Below are 20,492 nucleotides of genomic sequence, written 5' to 3'. Positions count from 1 at the left end.
TAGAGTCTGTCTAAATGTGTGTTCTGTTTAGACTAGAGTTTGTCTAAATGTGTGTTCTGTTTAGACTGCAGTCTGCCTACTGTGTGTTCTGTTTAGACTAGAGTTTGTCTACCTGTGAGTTCTGTTTAGACTACAGTCTGTCTACCTGTGTATTCTGTTGGGACTACAGTCTCTCGACCTGTGTGTACTGTTTAGACTAGAATTTGTCTACCTGTGTGCTCTGTTTGGAATACAGTCTGTCTATCTGTGTTCTGTTTAGACTACAGTCTGTCTACTTGTGTGTTCTGTTTCGACTACAGTCTGTCGACCTGTGTGTTCTGTTTAGACTACAGTCTATCTACCTGTGTGTTCTGTTTAGACTACAGTCTGCCTACTGTGTGTTCTGTTTAGACTACAGTCTGTCTACCTGTGTGTTCTGTTTAGACTACAGTCTGTGTACCTGTGTGTTTTGTTTGGACTACAGTCTGTCTACCTGTCTGTTCTGTTTAGACTACAGTATGTCTACCTGTGTATTCTGTTTAGACAAGAGTTTGTCTACCCGTGTGTTCTGTTTGGACTAGAGTATGTCTACCTGTGTTTTCTGCTTAGACTAGAGTTTGTCTACTTGTGTGTTCTGTTTAGACTACAGTCTGTCTGTGTGTTCTGTTTAGACTACAGTCTGTCTACCTGTGTGTTCTGTTTAGACTACAGTCTGTCTACCTGTGTGTTCTGTTTAGACTACAGTCTATCTACCTGTGTGTTCTGTTTAGACTAGAGTCTGTCTACCTGTGTGTTCTGCTTAGACTAGAGCTTGTTTACTGGTGCGTTCTGTTTAGACTACAGTCTGCCTACTCTGTGTTCAGTTTAGACTACAGTTTTTGTACCTGTGTGTTCTGTTTGGACTACAGTCTGTCTACCTGTGTATTCTGTTTAGACTACAGTCTGTCTACTTGTGTGTTCTGTTTAAACAAGAGTCTGTCTACCTCTTTGTTTTGTTTAGACTAGAGTTTGTCTACCTGTGTGTCCTGGTTAGACTACAGTCTGTCTACCTGTGTGTTCTGTTTAGACTATAGTCTGGCTACCGTGTGTTCTGTTTAGACTACAGTTTTTCGAGCTTTGTGTTTTGTTTAGACTGCAGTCTGCCTACTGTGTGTTCTGTTTAGACTACATTATGTCTACCTGTGTGTTCTGTTTAGACAACAATCTGTCTACCTGTGTGTTCTGTTTAGAGTGCAGTCTGCCAACTGTGTGTTTTGTTTAGACTATAGTCTGTCTACTGTATGCTCTGTTTAAACTACAGTCTGTCTATCTGTGTGTTCTGTTTAGACTAGAGTTTGTCTACTGTGTGTTCTGTTTAGACTACAGTCTGTCTACCTGTGTGTTCTATTTAGACTACAGTCTGTCTACCTGTGTGTTCTGTTTAGACTACAGTCTCTCTACCTGTGTGTCCTGGTTAGACTACAGTCTACCTACTGTGTGTTTTGTTTAAACTACAGTCTGTCTACCTGTGTGTTCTGTTTGGACTACAGTATGTCTACCTGTGTGTTCTGTTTAGACTGACCTCTGCCTACTGTGTGTACTGTTTAGACTAGAGTTTGTCTACCCGTGTTTTCTGTTTGGACTAGAGTTTGTCTACTTGTGTGTTCTGTTTAGATTACAGTCTGTCTGTGTGTTCTGTTTAGACTACAGTTTGTAAACCTGTGTATTTTGGTTAGAATAGAGTCTGTCTACCTGTGTGTACTGGTTAGACTACAGTTTGTGTACCTGTGTGTTCTGTTTGGACTACAGTCTGTCTACCTGTGTATTCTGTTTAGACTACAGTCTGTCTACCTGTGTGTTCTGTTTAAACATAAGTCTGTCTACCTCTTTGTTTTGTTTAGACTAGAGTTTGTCTACCTGTGTGTCCTGTTTAGACTACAGTTTGTCTACCTGTGTGTTCTGTTTAGAATAAAGTCTGTCTACCTGTGTGTTTTGTTTAGACTACAGTCTGTCTACCTGTGTGTTCTGTTTAGACTACAGTCTATCTACCTGTGTGTTATGTTTAAACTAGAGTTTGTCTACCCGTGCGTCCTGTTTGGACCAGAGTTTGTCTACCTGTGTATTATGTTTGGACTACAGTCTCTCGACCTGTGTGTTCTGTTTAGACTAGAGTTTGTCTACTGTGTGTTCTGTTTAGACCACAGTCTGTCTACCTGTGTGTTCTGTTTAGACTACAGTCTGCCTACTACGTATTCTGCTTAGACTACAGTCTTTCGACCTTTGTGTTTTGTTTAGACTACAGTCTGCCTATTGTGTGTGCTGTTTAGACTACATTCTGTCTACCTGTGTGTTCTGTTTAGACTACAGTCTGTCCACCTGTATGACCTGTTTAGACTGCAGTCTATCTACCTATGTGTTATGTTTATACTATAGTCTGCCTACTGTGTGTTCTGTTTAGACTACAGTCTGTGTACCTGTGTGTTTTGTTTAGACTGCAGTCTGCCAACTGTGTGCTCTGTTTAGACTACAGTCTGCCAACTGTGTGTTCAATTTAGACTACAGTCTGCCCACTGTGTGTTCTGTTTAAACTACAGTCTGTCTACCTGTGTGTTCTGTTTAGACTACAGTCTGTCCACCTTTGTGTTCTGTTTAGACTAGAGTCTGCCTACCCGTGTTTCCTGTTTGGACTAGAGTCTGTCTACCTGTGTGTTCTGTTTAGATTACAGTCTATCTACCTGTGAGTTCTGTTTAGACTAGAGTTTGTCTACCCGTACGTCCTGTTTGGACCAGTTTGTCTACCTGTGTCTTCTGTTTGGACTACAGTCTCTCGACCTGTGTGTTCTGTTTAGACTAGAGTTTGTCTACTGTGTGTTCTGTTTGGACTACAGTCTCTCGACCTGTGTGTTCTGTTTAGACTAGAGTTTGTCTACTGTGTGTTCTGTTTTGACTACAGTCTGTCTACCTGTGTGTTCTCTTTAGACTAGAGTTTGTTTACTGGTGCGTTCTGTTTAGACTACAGTCTGTTCAGTTTAGACTACAGTCTGTGTACCTGTGTGTTCTGTTTGTACTACAGTCTGTCTACCTGTGTATTCTGTTTAAACAACAGTCTATCTACCTCTTTGTTTTGTTTCGACTAGAGTTTGTCTACCTGTGTGTCCTGGTTAGACTACAGTCTACCTACATTGTGTTCTGTTTAGACTACAGTCTTTCGACCTTTGTGTTTGTTTAGACTACAGTCTGCCTAGTGTGTGTTCTGTTTAGACTTCTGTCTGTCTACCTGTGTGTTCTGTTTAGACTACAGTCTGCCAACTGTGTGTTCTGTTTAGACTACAATCTGCACACTGTATGTTCTGTTTATACTACAGTCTGTCTACCTGTGTGTTCTGTTTAGACTACAGTCTGTCTACCTGTGTGTTCTGTTTAGACTACAGTCTGTCTACCTGTGTGTTCTGTTTAGAATAAAGTATACCTGTGTGTTTAGTTTAGACTACAGTCTGTCCACCTGTGTGTTCTGTGTAGACTAGAGTCTGTCTTCCCGTGTTTCCTGTTTGGACTAGAGTCTGTCTACCTGTGTGTTCTGTTTAGACTACAGTCTATCTACCTGTGTGTTCTGTTTAGACTAGAGTTTGTCTACCCGTACGTCCTGTTTGGACCAGAGTTTGTCTACCTGTGTATTATGTTTGGACTACAGTCTCTCTACCTGTGTGTTCTGTTTAGACTAGAGTTTGTCTACTGTGTGTTCTGTTTAGACTAGAGTTTGTCTACCCGTGCGTCCTGTTTGGACCAGAGTTTGTCTACCTGTGTATTCTGTTTGGACTACAGTCTCTCTACCTGTGTGTTCTGTTTAGACTAGAGTTTGTCTACTGTGTGTTCTGTTTAGACTACAGTCTCTCTACCTGTGTGTCCTAATTAGGCTACAGTCTGTCTACTGTGTGTTCTGTTTAGATTAGAGTTTGTCTACCTGTGTGTTCTGTTAAGACTAAAGTCTAAACACTGCTGAAACCTGACTAAATTAGTATAGAGATGACAACACCAGCTGGAGGTCAAGTACCACAAATTCACTCCAATGCGTAGCCCTCACGGCCGTAGCAGCGAAGATTCTCACTTCTAAATAACGAGCATTTCGCCAAGCAGCAATCTTTACCCATTCTAACGTCCTAGATTTGAGATACCCATGATCTTAGACTAGCTCAGATATCGCGCCGACCCAATGCATTTCACACTTTTCGAAAGAAGTCAAAAACATCTGTTAATTTTAAATCCCGAACTAGCTAACCGTAACTAAGATTTATTGTGGCAAAGATGGAAGGGATATGTATGTAGGATACTTATACATAGATCATTGTTTTATTCAGACACTCCCTATCAAAGTACATTGAATATAAGTGTCGGTCAAATGTAATTAACTCATGATCTAGTAAAATAAAAATATTTCGATGGTTTGCAATTTTGCTTCTATAAATTATGCAATGAATTAAATCCAATTTGTCAATAATCGACACTGAACTGGTATTTATATTAAATCAAGTCAATTTAGCAAGATGTATATTATTACAGAGAGAGAGAGAGAGAGAGAGAGAGAGAGAGAGAGAGAGAGAGAGAGAGAGAGAGAGAGAGAGCACAGCGGTAAATTATTGAATATCCCTATTACATGTAGTGCGCTTTTCATTTACTGAGTATACTAACTCACATTCTAAACAGGAATTGTCTGCAGTACGCATTATCATTATGCAGTGTTTTTAAGAATATTGTAATGAAGAAAGGATGAATGGACAATTTCTGAGACCAAGTTTTCTCAAAAACATAATAAATAGTGGGTTTTTGTTGTTGTAAATTTTGTTTCCAAATACCGAGAAACAATAAAGATATGAAGGGGTGTCATTTCTAATTTTTTGAATTCCACATTTATCATGATTATTTTGCCTGCCGCACATTTTCACACCTCCTATGCGCCCATAGCCACAGCAAAGCCACCGGCAGCTATGTGTATTGGCAAATAACACACACCATGGAACAGGGTGGATTTTCCACCGTGATATTTCCACGATGGGATGTATAAAACTCGTGTTGTGAATTATAGGTCAACAGATTGAGAGTATGCAAGGTGAGAGAATGTCTGTAATGAGAACAGTCTGTCTCCGATTTTCATTCTCTGATGCGAGGAAGCCCAATACATTTTTTTACGCAACCGATTTATGCACTCTCACTACACCAACAGTATTAAGTACAGTGTATTGTCCGCACGCACAAACGAAATTCGCTATTTGAGTTAGTAAAATAAAAATATTTTGATGGTTTGTAATTTTGCTACTATTAATTATGCAATAAATTAAATCCAATTAATTAATAATCGACACTGAACTGATATCTATATTAAATCAAGTCAATTTAACAAGAGAGAGAGAGAGAGAGAGAGAGAGAGAGAGAGAGAGAGAGAGAGAGAGAAAGAGAAAGAGAAAGAGAGTGAGAGAGAGAGAGAAAGACTGAGAATTATTTTGCAATAGATGAGATGCGAATTTTGCTCTACACTAATGGTATGTAAGCACAGACCATAAAACCTCCGCATTCAAGAGGTATCTAAGTGTTTCTATGGTTTAGGTGTCGTCCTGAAGATGTTGAGTGTGGAGTTACACGAAAGACAAACATACTCACAAACACATTGAGGAAAAGGAATCTACAAAACTGTGTTCACCCGAAAAAGATAGCCCTCGCTCGGTATAATAGAATTTGTTAACGGTCATTTGTGCTACGCTTTGTAACAGATTGTTACATACTGATCGGGGACTGCACCTTTTTTCGGGTGATTCTTTTTTTTTTTTATTTAAAAATTTTCACTTCATATATACACTGTTGCACACATATGGGAGATAGGTTACATGGATATTTTCACAACATATTAAATTCATTTTAAAATACGAACTCAATAACATTAACTCTAATACTGTCTACATTTCATATTAACCTTATTCTTTTATGTAAGTATATGAATGATGTAAAAATATTTTTTCAGGCGCGCGCGCGCGCGCGAGAGAGAGAGAGAGAGAGAGAGAGAGAGAGAGAGAGAGAGAGAGAGAGAGAGAAGGTACATAAGGTATTATTTTCTTGGTAACAGAATTTGATAAGTATAATAGATCTAGATACATGTATAATATATCTATTGATCAAACACAAAAAAGAAGCACAAACCTATTTGATGAAAAAGTACATATAGACCTAATTACTAACATAGATTTTCACATATTCTCTGCCAGTGAGTTTCATATTCATCATATTTACAGTTTTGTAGCAGCAAGTACTTGTAAACCACAATTCTGTCCGTAACTATTTTTCTAATCGCAGATATATGTACTTGCGCACTCTTTTGATATTTACAAGAAAAATATATTGTTTTACTATAAGCAAAATCAAATTTTGAATTTTATACATATGTCTATTACAGTATTTGCCAAATAGTACAATGAGCTTGTCAAAATTTACAGGGATATGAAACTTTTCTAAAATCCATTGTTCAACATCACACCATAGCTCCTTTATTTGTATGCAATAAAAAAAAAAAGATTTTCTAATGTTTCAATATGAACACCACAAAAACTGCACATTGGAGAATCTTTAATTTTCAGTTGGAATAAATACTTGTTAGTAGGGAGTATTCTATGGAGTATCTGAAATTGCAGCCAATGCAATTTTGACTCTTGTGTAGCTTTTAAGGGAAGTTCAAAAATCTTATTCCAATTATTTTCAACAAATTTGTAATCATTTTTCTTTCCATTTTTTTTACAGAAGTAATTGTCTCTCTTTTTGTATGCAAAAGAATATTGTATATATCTGTGCATCCTTTACTGTTTTTATAGAAGAGCGTGATAGACTTTGGGAGGGTTGGTCATATTATTTTTTTTTCCAAAGTGATTAGGAAACTCGGCTAATACTGCTTTTTTAAGTCCAGCATATTCAACAAAGTTACTTTTTATGTTTAACTTAAGCATATCTTGTAATCTTAAGAAATTTCCGTCACTATCAAGAAGATCTTTGATGAAAACAAATCCTGCATTGTAATAATGTTTCAGGAAGATGGATGTATTATCTATCTTTACTTTGGGATTAAACCATATGTGTTCATTTAGAATATAAGAGTCAATCTGACTGTTGATATTGATTATTTTTACCCAGCTTAAGAAAACATCTTTCCAAAACACATTATTTATTCTTTTTGATATATTTGAAATAAAGTCAGACCCTTTTTTCAGTAACTCCGATACTTTCATTTGAAGAGTGGACTCTAGAAGTTTTATCCATTTGAAGTCAGCATGAAATAATCTTCTAATCCATGATGATTTTAAGGCCACTGTGAACTCAGTATAATCAGTCATTTTTAAACCTCCAAATCTATAATCTTGGACAACCGTGTTTTTCTTAATTTTATGTGTACTACCTCCCCAAAGAACTTTATACAGCTCAATCTCAATTTTTTTAAGTATTCCTGCCCAGGGTTGGGTAGGGTTAGTATCAAATGGTTAAGTTTAGGGATAAGTAATGATTTAATAATTGATAATCTGCCAAATGGTGTTAGTTTCCTTCTTTTCCACTGATCTATTAATTTCTGAATGGTCGATAGCTTTGGAATGTAGTTATTATCAATCATTTCCCAGAGGTTTACAGAGAATTTAATTCCTAGCATTTCAAAGCTTGTATTGTTCCAGTTTAATTTCCATCTAGAGTGGTGAAATACATCTTTTGAAAAAAATTTGCTCCCTATTCACACCATGTTTGTTTTTGAAAAGTTTATTTTTAATCCAGAAATGTTTGCAAAAAATCTAGCTCCCTTAAGATACCATCCATGGATTCCGGTGACCCATCTGAAATTATAGAGGTGTCGTCAGCATATTGAGATAGTTTATATTCTTCACATTCAATTACAATACCTTTAATATCTTTATTATTTCTTATTAAGATTCCCAATATTTCTGCGCATAATATAAAGAGATATGGAGATATTGGGTCCCCTTGTCTACAGCCTCTTTTGGGATAAAGAAACTCCGACATCATGCCATTTTGTGTAACACATGATTTGATGCCATTGTAGAAAGTTGCTACCCATCTTTTGATTGAAGGTCCAAAATTAAATATATCTAGTGTTTGATTTAAAAAATCCCACGATATTGTATCAAATGATTTTTCAAAATCAATTAGCATCAACAAACCAGGAATGTTTTTTTGTTTCTGTGTATTGTAGAAGATCATATATCAGTCGGATATTTTCACCTATAAATCTGCCTTTTATAAATCCAGTTTGATCATTGTTGATAATTTTGTCTAGAATTTTTTTTGATTCGTCCAGCAATACAACCTGACGCTATTTTGTATATGACATTTAATAAACTAATCGGGCGCCATTTTTTTAAAATATTGTTTTTGGCTTATTTGCCTTTGGAATGGATGTTATTACATTCAGTTTGTTTGGTTCTGAAAGTTGTTGATCTTCATATGACGTATTAATTGCTCTTGTTAGAAACGTTCCAATGTCTTTCCAAAAGAATTTAAAGAACTCACAAGAAAAACCGTCTGGTCCTGGACTTTTGTCATTTTTTATTTGTTTTAAAAAGGAGAGAACCTTTGAGTTTATTACTAGGCCTTCTAAGCTGTTTGATTCTTCTTCGCTTTGGAAAACCAATATTTGGAAATTCATATAAGTTTAATCTTTCATATATATTTACTGACTCGACAGTATTTCTCTTTTTATATAAGTTTTCATAAAAAAGTTTTGTTCCATTTAGGTTTCCTTTTGAAATGTGACGATTAAGCCATCATCTTTTTCAACTCTTGGGATTTGCTTACTTGTATAGTTTCTAGATTCCATACTTAAGAAATATTTTGTAGGTTTTTCACCTTCTTCTATCCATTTCATTCTTGATCTTAAACATTGACCTTTAAATTTATGTTTCCTTATTTTTTCTATTTCTTCATGTTTTTCAGAGAGTTCTTTGGTGAGGTCTGATAATTATTCTGTTCCAATTCTTTAATTTCCCTTTCAAGTGTAGATTCCCTCTCATTAGACTTCTTTTTTATGTATGATGCATACGAAATTGTTTTACCCCGAATTTCCATCAGTAGAGTATCCAAGAATAGTCGGTCAGTTATAGTGAAGTAAAGGTTTTCATGTTCTATAAGGTATATATTTTCTAAGTTATGTACGAGGCATGAATATTGGTTTTTAATATCTAAAACAATTTTCTTGATCATTTCTACATAATCTTTGTCCCCTAATAATGAGTTGTTAAATTTCCAAAACCCTTTGCCTTTTTTGAATTCATTTAATTTGCAATCTAAAACAACTGGTGAATGGTCTGATCGGTAACTGTTTTCATAATCAATGTTTGACACCGTGTGTTGTAGTGATTCTGATATTAAAAAGAAATCTAGTCTAGCCTGTTTAACGGGATTTTTCCTTCTCCATGTATATCTTTTTAAGTCGGGATGGTTGGCACGGAATATATCTTTGAGATTTAATGTATTTATTAATTTCAAAACTTCAGCACTGGACTTTGGGTTACTTGTAATTCATTGAATCTAGTTCCTTATTTAAAACAAGATTAAAGTCACCGCCCATGACTATATGCTGAGTTGAGTACACTTCTACAATCTTATCGACTAATTCTGAATAGAAACATGGTGTGTCAGAGTTAGGACCATATAAATTTATCAACAAGAATGGTATATCCTCAATAATAACATCTAACATTAAATAATTACCGCTATCATCCTTAAATTCCCTAATGATTTCAAAGTCGAAGTTATTATTCACAAGTATCGCTACTCCCCTTGTATTTGATTTGTTAGAGCTAAAGAATACTTTGTATCCCCATTGTGTTTTGATCATATTTTCTTTTTCAGTAGAAAAGTGTGTCTTGTAAAAAGTAAATATTATAATTTTTTGATCTGAGAATTTTGAAAACATCTTTTCTTTTATTTATGTCACCTAGTCCCTGGCAGTTTAATGTAAGTATTCTAAGATTATTTTCACTTAAGTTTTTATCCATGATAGCCTGAATTCAGACAGGAGCTTTGTCCTGTTCAGTGTATATGTACCTCTAAGGAAGGAAAATAAAATAGAAAAATCAGAAAACATTGAAAAAAAAAGACTTTTGAAAAAAAAAAAAAAATATTGAACCTAACCACATGCTCGAGGATTCCAAGAGTCGGAGCGAGTTATACCAAAAACTACTCGTGATAACTCACTAATAGGGGGGAAATAATACAACTTCTTCATTAAACAAAATTGTTCACATTTGTGGAGAATACAACATTGCACAGTTTATGATTTCATTTGTAGCTTAATTGAAGTAAAATTCAGCAGTAATTAATAATTATTATGCCGTGGTTTACATTATTCATTCCAGAAGTATATTTTACATTATCGTATATCATAGAATAATCAGAATTTTATGTTTCCTGCATTACAGCCGATAGAGAAAGGAACAAAACAAGTCAGTGCATAGCGTTTCTAATTTGGTCAACAATTGTACTGTGCAATATGATTCACCTCTTGTTATGCGTATATAAGACTGTTCTGAGCAAAAATATGTCTGTAAACACATGTTTCATTTGTAATATTCTATGGCATGTCAAACGTTGCAATATTTGATCTTTTCCATTTGCATTGTATAATTATCCATTTGTATTCTATATTTTCCATTTGCATTGTATAATTTTTCATTTGCATTGTATAATTTCCATTTGTATTGTATGTTTTTCCATTTGTATTGTATGTTTTTCCATTTGTATTGTATAATTTTCCATTTGTATTCTATATTTTCCATTTGTATTATATAACTTTTTCGTTTGCATTGTATAATTTCCATTTGCATTGCAAAATCTTTCATTTGTATTGCATCCGAGGGATTGTTTATTTTGATTTGTTACGAAGGATTTCATTAGTTTAGGTCCCACTTATATTTAGCCGTCACCAGCTGCAGGTGACGTACCACAAATAGACTGTACGGGCACAGTGGCGTAGCAGTGGGGATTCTTTAAATAATATATATCTATTTGCCAAATACTCAGTACATGAATGGAATTAGGTAGCAGAAACAGCCTATTTTAGTTTTCTCCCAGGGTTTTAAGGTCACATTATCCGAAAGATCCGTGATTCTCACTTTTAGATAGCAATGCGTATGGGAAAGTATTAACTAATTTACGTCTAAAGTTTGACACGAGTAGAATTCGAACATGCGACTTCACGGTTACGAACCAAAGGGTATATCAATGAACTACAGCGATCAGTTCCATATTTAAGGACTAGTTGAACATACATGTTGCTAGCAATGAGGAATCTTGCACCTGGAGACCCCCTCCCTCCCTTCACAAATATGATATTTTGTATATAGATGTCGAAAAAACCATGCATGTACGTTTTATTTTGTCAGAACGCACTTGTTCCAGGGGCGGATCCAAGAATTGCGGTTACGGGGGCGCCACTTTATGAAGCAGGGGGTCTGGGGGCCGCCTTGAGGCGGCCCCTAGTTGGTCCAGGGCCAAGCCCTGGTAGGGGTCCAGGGGGCGAAGCCCCCGGAAGCTCCCAGATTTTACAGGGCTTGAAATGTGTCATTTTTAATATTTAGTGAAATTAGTAAAATGACGCAAATTTTACGGGTTTCTGGGAAAATTAAGTTCTCTCAATAAAGTAATTCAAAAAATCAAAAGATTTTGTTATTTATTTCTCCGGGAATGGAAGAAATTATTGCTTCTTTTATCGTTTAATACATTTTTCACTAAACAAGAGTTACCTTAAATTAAAAAAATTTAAGGGGGGCGCCGGTTGCGCCCCCTTAAATCCGCCACTGACTTCGCCCTCCCCTGCAACCCCCCCCCCCCCTCCTCCACCAAGGATTTGCACTGGACTCAGGAGGGGGTTTAAGGTCACATTATCCGAAAGATCCGTGATTCTCACTTTTAGATAGCAATGCGTATGGGAAAGTATTAACTAATTTACGTCTAAAGTTTGACACGAGTAGAATTCGAACATGCGACTTCACGGTTACGAACCAAAGGGTATATCAATGAACTACAGCGATCAGTTCCATATTTAAGGACTAGTTGAACATACATGTTGCTAGCAATGAGGAATCTTGCGCCTGTAAATAGTAAACTATGTAATTTATGGGAGAGATTTTATATACCAATAACTGAATGATTCTCATTAGATTAACTTACGCACAAAGTACCACAGGGCACATGATCAAAAGAACACCTGTTTATCCACACATTGCTATATAAATATCAAATTGAAGGCCGATATACCATACAAGTATTGTAAGTGTATTGTCGTTAACTCATCAGTGTTCGTTCGATTAAACAAACACAGGTTGCAGGCCCATAGAAGGTGGGGGGGTGTTCATGCAAACCTCCCCCTTTCCCCATTTCAACTAATCTTGACCAATTATATGTAAATCCACTTTTTCCCCTATCATTAAGGGAAATTGATTAAGAGTAATCTCTCTCCCCCCCACCCCCTTATGGGCTGTCTTTCTCCTGCTTTAGCCTTTTAAGAAGAGAAATAAAAATCCCCCTCCCCCATTTAGAATCACTCTATGGGTCCGATATGCAAAACTGTACACTGTGTGCTTTGTTTATTTTCAAATGTTACAATTCAACTTAAATACGATGTGCAAGAACTTTATTCAAAATAACGAAACAAAATTCTATCATATTTTAGGCTTCTCCAGAATATCAGTAAATGTGAAAATGGAAACATCCCATTGTCAGCAGCTTGGCCGTTTATCAATAAATTGTGACCATTCTAAAGCAAAGTCAACACTTTCAAGATATGTTGTTTTTGCGGTGCTGATTTCTCTGGACTTATCGTATACATTCGGAACACCCCAGTGATTATATGGAGAGCTCCGGTAGGCGTCGTGTCACTCGATGCAAACTTCCGTTGCTTTCGATAAGTAGGGACAGGTATCGAGGATGTTTCGGGTCACTGGATCTTTAATACGGCATGTAGACATAAGCAGACGATAGGGAGAAGTCGTTGTATCTTTTTCCAACATAGATCTCGCCAGAAACCGGTAGGCAGAGAGTAGAAATTGTTAAAAACAAGCCGTGAATCGAGGGCCCCCTAGAAATCCAAGATGGCGAGTGTCGTCCCTTTACTTTTTTTAATGTACACATGATACACCTTTTTTAAAACCTCTAAAAAGGCGGATTTTGGTGGTGGATTTTATTTATATAATTTATTATTCGAACACAAATCATGCAAAACTTCAATTTATTATTCGGGAACAAATAATACAAAACTTCAATATCTGACAACCGAGCCCCTGTGATTGCCGCATCAAACCTAAGACATAAACAAAAACAGCGATTGCTCCTTTGCCAAACACTCGGCATTTAGAAGTGATAATCACGGGTCTTTCCGTAATGACCTTAAAAACAGATATTCCGTATCGCTGCACAGGCGTTGGCACGATAAAGAACCGTCATTGCTACGGCCCTGTGTGCTAAGGACGTCAACATTTGTGGTACATCAGTGACGTTAACTAATGAAATCCTTCGTAACAAATCAAAATAAACATTCCCTGGATACAATACAAATGAAAAATTATACAATGCAAATGGAAAATATAGAATACAAATGGAAAATTATACAATACAAATGGAAAATATAGAATACAAATGGAAAATATAGAATACAAATGGAAAATTATACAATACAAATGGAATTTATACAATGCAAATGAAAAATTATACAATGCAAATGGAAAATATAGAATACAAATGGAAAATTATACAATACAAATGGAAAAGATCAAATATTGCAACGTTTGACATGCCATAATATTCAACATCCCATCCATTCATAGTTATGAACAAAAAACCGTTTCCGGTCAAATACAATACTATCCGGATAGAAATAAAATATATACTTACATGTATAATACAGTAATAATATTCTAACGTGACCTTCAAAAACAAAATAATCAAACAAATAAATAAATAAGTAAATAAGAAAAAAGCACACATATACACACAAACCACAAAAAGTAAAAAAAAAAGCATAAAAAGAAAATAACAATAAAAAAAAAGAAGAAAAAAGGTCGTCCATATATGAATGACATTGATCTGCAATATATTATGAAATGCAAGTTCTTGCACACATATGTATCATCAGTATGGTGGATTACCATTACCATGTAATATATTTCTGCATTTGCTTACATGAATGAGCAGTACAAAAGGAAAAGAATTATAAGAATCATATAATGTTAACTAATGTCAAATGCTACAATGTGTTTACACTTACACCTTTACCTGGCCTGTAGTGTTTTTACAGCGCTTAGTCCGGCAGTTTTAATGTGAGTAAATCTACGGGGTCCAATCTTTCCACCGAACCATCGCAATACTACAACGAGCGAGTTTTCAATTTCATTGTCTTTTAATGCAATTAAAAGCGCTCGTCCGGCCCCATGTTCACCGTCGTCGTCTGAACCCTCGTGTGTCATCCCGTCATTACTTGTGAAGCGATACGCATAGATATTGTGACTGGCACTCGGAATGGAGTCTAATCGCATTACTTCTAACAGCGACTTTCTGACAGACTTGAAGGAATCCACAGGTATGGAGTGCGCAAGGAACCGGTTTCAGAAATAGTATATAAAGTATCGTTTGCCTGCTCCTGCACATTTTCCAGTCTTTCATTCATACCGTTTTTCTTCCTCACTTCCTTCGTCAAATCATCTGAATCTCGTCCCTGTCCGTCCAGCCGCATCATGAAATTAGCTAAAGTATTTTGAATACTGTTGATACCTTGCATTATGTCTCCCCCAAAGAAACCCTTTTCCCGGGAATACTTCCCTTCGTAGAGCTTATAATCTTGATTTTTAAAACATCGTCTCTCTATATATACTCCTGTTATTAGCACCGCGGTGCGAATTAGTTTTGAGGTATTTATATGAACGTCGTTTCTCTATATATACTCCTGTTATTAGCACCGCGGTGCGAATTAGTTTTGGCCATTCCACAGATAAAAACGTGCCATTTTTACACTCATAACCCCCCAAAATCTCCAAGCCCCATTTTTTTATGAACTCCCCCAAAGAAACCCTTTTCCCGGGAATACTTCCCTTCGTAGAGCTTATAATCTTGATTTTTAAAACATCGTCTCTCTATATATACTCCTGTTATTAGCACCGCGGTGCGAATTAGTTTTGCGCATTCCAAAGATCAAAACGGGCCATTTTTAGTATGGGATGACCATTTATTTCAAATACCAATAAAAAATAAAATTTTGAATTTTCTTTGAATTTTATTTTAAACAGAAATTTCATTAGAAATCATCAAATAATGATATATTTATAACTTTTAACGCTTCTGACGTTATGTAAAAAAAAAAACGTCAAATATTATTAGCACCGCGGTGCTTATAACAGGATTATGCCAAATCATCCAATGTAGAATCTATGGAAACTGTGGAGTCTTTATTCGTGTCCATTTCCTCGGCTGCGCGCTTCCTAGGGTTATCAGCCATGATGAGTATCGTTCACAGTCAAATCACTCCGGCACTGGTGTGTATTCTGATTAAATTGTTTAAACATACAACTTTATTCACTTTAGATTCGCATAACACTGAAGGAAAGTAATTTCTAAAACATATCCTACCACACATTGAGTCTTGTGAATTCTATAATCCCAGTTTTTGGTGAAAAACTATCGCTCGATCGAAAAACACCTTACATGTCGAGCATGCGCAAAGAAGAAAAAACTCGGGTGATTCTGATCGACACCAGTTTTATAGATTTATTTTATTCATTGTGTTTGTGAGTAGGTATGCATGTGTGTTTTTAAAATTAATTTTTACATAAAAGGTGCAGTCCACGCTCGGTTTGTAACAATTTGTTACAAAGCGTAGATACAAATGACCACACTATGCCAAAAAATAAAAAAAAATAAAAATTAAATACAGTCTACTCCGGATATAATGAAATCCATGAGACCGACCTGAATTGTTCATTATATCCAAAGATCAATATAACCAATGCTGATCTACACAAATATTGCTACTGGGGGATTTATTTTAACTTCCATATAACAGATATTTCAATATAACCGACTTCAATATAAGTGGAGTGGACTGTAGTGTTGCATAGCCATTCACCTCGTTGTTACATACCGTGCCATTGTTACATACCATGTCGTTGTTACATACCGTGTCGTTGTTACATACTGTGTCGTTGTTACACACCGTGTCGTTGTTACATACCGTGTCATTGTTACATACTGTGTCGTTGTTACATACCGTGTCGTTGTTACATACCGTGTCGTTGTTACTTACCGTGTCCTTGTTAAATACCGTGTCATTGTTACATACCGTGTCGTTGTTACATACCGTGTCGTTGTTACATACCGTGTCGTTGTTACATATCGTGTCGTTATTACATACCGTCTCGTTGTTACATACCGTGTCCTTGTTACATACCATATCGTTGTTACATACTGTGTCGTTGTTACATACCGTCTCATTGTTAAATACCGTGTCATTGTTATATACCGTGTCATTGTTACTTACCGTGTCATTGTTACATACCGTGTCGTTGTTACATACCATGTCATTGTTACATACCGTGTCGTTGTTACATACCGTATCGTTGTTACACACTGTGTCCTTGTTACATACCGTGTCGTTGTTACATACCATGTCATTGTTACATACCGTGTCATTGTTACATACCGTGTCGTTGTTACATACCGTGTCATTGTTACATACCGTGTCGTTGTTACATACCGTATCGTTGTTACACACCGTGTCCTTGTTACATACCGTGTCATTGTTACATAACGTGTCATTGTTACATACCGTATCGTTGTTACATACCGTGTCGTTGTTACATACCGTGTCCTTGTTACATACCGTATCGTTGTTACATACCGTGTCCTTGTTACATACCCTGTCATTGTTACATAACGTGTCATTGTTACATACCGTGTCGTTGTTACATATCGTGTCATTGTTACATGCCGTGTCGTTGTTACATAACGTGTCATTGTGACATATCGTGTCGTTGTGACATACTGTGTCATTGTTACATGCCGTGTCGTTGTTACATACCGTGACGTTGTTACATTGATTGATTGTATCTTGCTTAACCTCTCGCTCGAGAATTTTTCACTCATATGGAGACGTAACCAAGACCGGTGAAGGGCTTTAAATTTAGGCCTATGCTCGGCGCTTACGGCCATTGAGCAATGAGGGTTCTTTAGTGTGTCACACCTACTTTGACACGGGACATCCGTTTTTAAGGTCATCTCCGAGGACCCGTGACATTCACACCTGATGCCGAGCGTTTGACTATGAAACTATTACTACCCATTTTAACGACTTGGGTCTGTCGCGGCCGGGATTCGAAGCCCGGCCTACCGCATGCGGGGCGAACGCTCTAACCTCTCGGCCACCGCGGCGGTGTGTCGTTGTTACATAAAGTGCCATTGATACAAACCGTGTCGTTGTTACTTACCGTGTCATTGTTACATACTGTGTCATTGTTACACACCGTGTCATTGTTCCATACCGTGTCATTGTTACATGCCGTCTCATTGTTACATACTGTGTCATTGTTACATACCGTCTCATTGTTACATACCGTGTCATTGTTACATACCATGTCATTGTTACACACCGTGTCATTGTTACATACCGTGTCATTGTTACACACCGTGTCATTGTTACATACCGTGTCATTGTTACACACCGTGTCATTGTTACATACCGTTCATTGCTACATACCCTATTGTATCAGAACGGATCTGCCTAAGAGCAGGCATGTAGAATCAGGGGATGAGGGTATCCCCTACATTTCGACAACGATTATTTCCCGATATTCCAATGTGCCTATAATTAAGGAGGTATGCTGCACCAGAGAAATTTGATATGGGTGAAATAAAGTGGCGGATATGTACAATATTGTGAAATTAAAATCTTTGAAATCTACTTTATTTAGTCAAACAATGCAGTTTTAATTGATACCAAACTGAGGAAAATGTATGAACCCTGCGGGACTCGAACCCGCAATCTACAGCTCAGCAGTTGACGTGCTAATCTACTGAGCTACTCAGCTATGCAATGATTTTTTAAATGAATAGGCAAATATTGCTGATATTTATATTTTCATCCATGTTTTAAAAGGAAGTCAACCATCAAGACGATGTAGAGTAACCCTCAAATGACCCCTCTCTGCTATTTCCTAAGGACAACCCACTATTTCATTCAATTCGAACAAAAATCTAACTATAGATTTAAAATTAAGAATGTTAACCTTTTGGAAATATTTTACCCAATATTCTTCGTAATTTTTTAGTTGTTTCTGCTCCCTATTCAATGGTCAAAATGTGTCATCTTTTATGAGAACTTCCCAGGGTGAGGTGACTTAATGTATAATAATGGAAACAAATTGTGAGCGAATGCGTTTTTAAAAAAAATTTCAACTCGAAAGCGCTGTAGTTTTCAGCGGCTAAAGCAATGACACTATTGCGTCAAAGGCGGTTTGATAGGAGAAGTTTTCTAAATATTCCCCTGAAAAACTCTTACCTCTTATTGTGGTCTCTGACCGTCTCACCTTACACCCGTGGTCCTGACTTTTAACTATCCCGGGTCCTGACTTTTAACTACCCCGGATCCTGACTTTTAACTACCCCGGATCCTGACTTTTAACTACCCCGGGTCCTGACTTTTAACTACCCCGGATCCTGACTTTTAACTACCCCGGGTCCCGACTTTTAACTACCCCGGATCCTGACTTTTAACTACCCCGGGTCCTGACTTTTAACTACCCCGGATCCTGACTTTTAATTACCCCGGATCCTGACTTTTAACTACCCCGCATCCTGACTTTTAATTACCCCGGATCCTGACTTTTAAATACCCTGGATCCTGACTTTTAACAACCGAGGGTCTTGACTTTTAGCTACCCCGGGTCCTGGCTTTTAATTACCCCGGATCCTGACTTTTAATTACCCTGGATCCTGACTTTTAACAACCTAGGGTCTTGACTTTTAGCTACCCCGGGTCCTTATTTTTAATTACCCAGGGTCTTAACCCCAGGTCCTGCCTTTAACTACCCTGGGCCCTGAACTATCCCGGGTCCTAACTTTTAACTATCCCTGGTCCTAACTTTTAACTACCCCGGGTCCTGACATTTAACTTCCCCGGGTCCCGACTTTTAACACCTGTACATATTTATATAGCACTACGATTAATCATGGACCTTCTGTTGTTTTTAACAGTGCATCTCTATAATTCTCACGTAAAATATTTAGTCCCTATTGTGGCCCCACCCTATTTCATTGGGGGGGGGGTAGTATGGAGAAACAAATCTACCTAGGGATTAACCATGGTTTTCGTCTACATTTGAAGAAAATTCTAAACAAGAGATATTTGTAAAACACATATGCCCCCATTGTGCAAAATTGAAAAGAGTTATACACACACCTCATATAATTGACAGTAGTATCATCAATTCCAAATATTGAGCAGACAATATCTTCCTATGTCAAGAGTGGATTGACCATGCGACCTAAAAATCAATAGGGGTTATCTACTCCTTTTGCTGTAACAATGAACCAAGTTTGGTGTCAATAAAGCAAATAATTCTGAAAATATAGGAGTCAATATATTACTATGTCCAGTTCAACCATTGACCTTTAACCACGTGACCTCAAAATCAATAGGGGTCATCTTCTCCTGAAGATATACCAATGTACTAAGTTTGATGTCTGTCGAGCAAAGGTTTGTCAAGATATTGAGTGGTCAGTATACTATTATGTCCAGTTTGACCCTTGACCATGTGACCTCAAATTCAATTGGGGTCATCTTCTTCTGAAGATGTAACAGTGTACCAAGTTTGATGTCTGTCAATTAAAGGATTCTCAAGAAATTGAGCTGACAGTATATTCCTATGTCCAGTTTGACACTTAACCTTTGGCCACATAGCCTCAAAATCAATAGGGGTCATTTTCTCCTCAAATTGTACGAGTGTACCAGGTTTAATGTCTGTCAAGCAAAGGGTTCTTAAGATACTGAGCTGACACTATATTCCTAAACTATTTATGAAATAAAACTCAAACACCCAATACAGGATAAACTCACATGCGCGAGTACAACAGAAGTTTAATCCTACACGTGTAAATGTACATAGATATCCGGATGTTCATTGTTCCACACAACTCAATCTACAACAGAAAAAAAAGAGTAATAATACAAAAACATGTAACGTATTTCGTGTCATTTCCTCACTAGAGGGCGCGTGATGCAAGCTTCACTCACACTTCAAAACTACACAGGTAATTTACCTATTGTTTACCTGTACACAGGTAAGCTTTGCATTTGCAGGGAATGAATAATATGTAAGTGAAAGCTTGAGTGACGAGCCCTCTGGTAAGACAATGCTTTCAATAAGCAATGCAATCTTATTCACTGATAAAAGAAATAGCTGGCGTGTGAATTCAAATTGTTGAATTTAAAAAAAAAAACTTTGTGGGCCATTAAA

General features: G+C 36.9%; 1 long non-coding RNA gene across 1 annotated transcript in view; it reads right to left on the bottom strand.

Moving 5' to 3' along the window:
- Positions 1 to 20,076: 20,076 nt before the first annotated feature.
- The window catches only part of LOC125672774 (uncharacterized), a 140,045-nt gene continuing 139,629 nt past the window's right edge, over positions 20,077 to 20,492 (bottom strand). The window contains exon 11 of the long non-coding RNA XR_008799157.1: positions 20,077 to 20,175. This is a non-coding gene — a long non-coding RNA (uncharacterized LOC125672774). The remainder of the gene's footprint in view (positions 20,176 to 20,492) is intronic.

Source organism: Ostrea edulis, chromosome 10 (genome assembly GCF_947568905.1).
Source record: "Ostrea edulis chromosome 10, xbOstEdul1.1, whole genome shotgun sequence".
NCBI lineage: Eukaryota > Metazoa > Mollusca > Bivalvia > Ostreida > Ostreidae > Ostrea > Ostrea edulis.
Note: the sequence above shows the minus strand (reverse complement) of the source record. Positions and strands in the feature narration are given on the sequence as shown.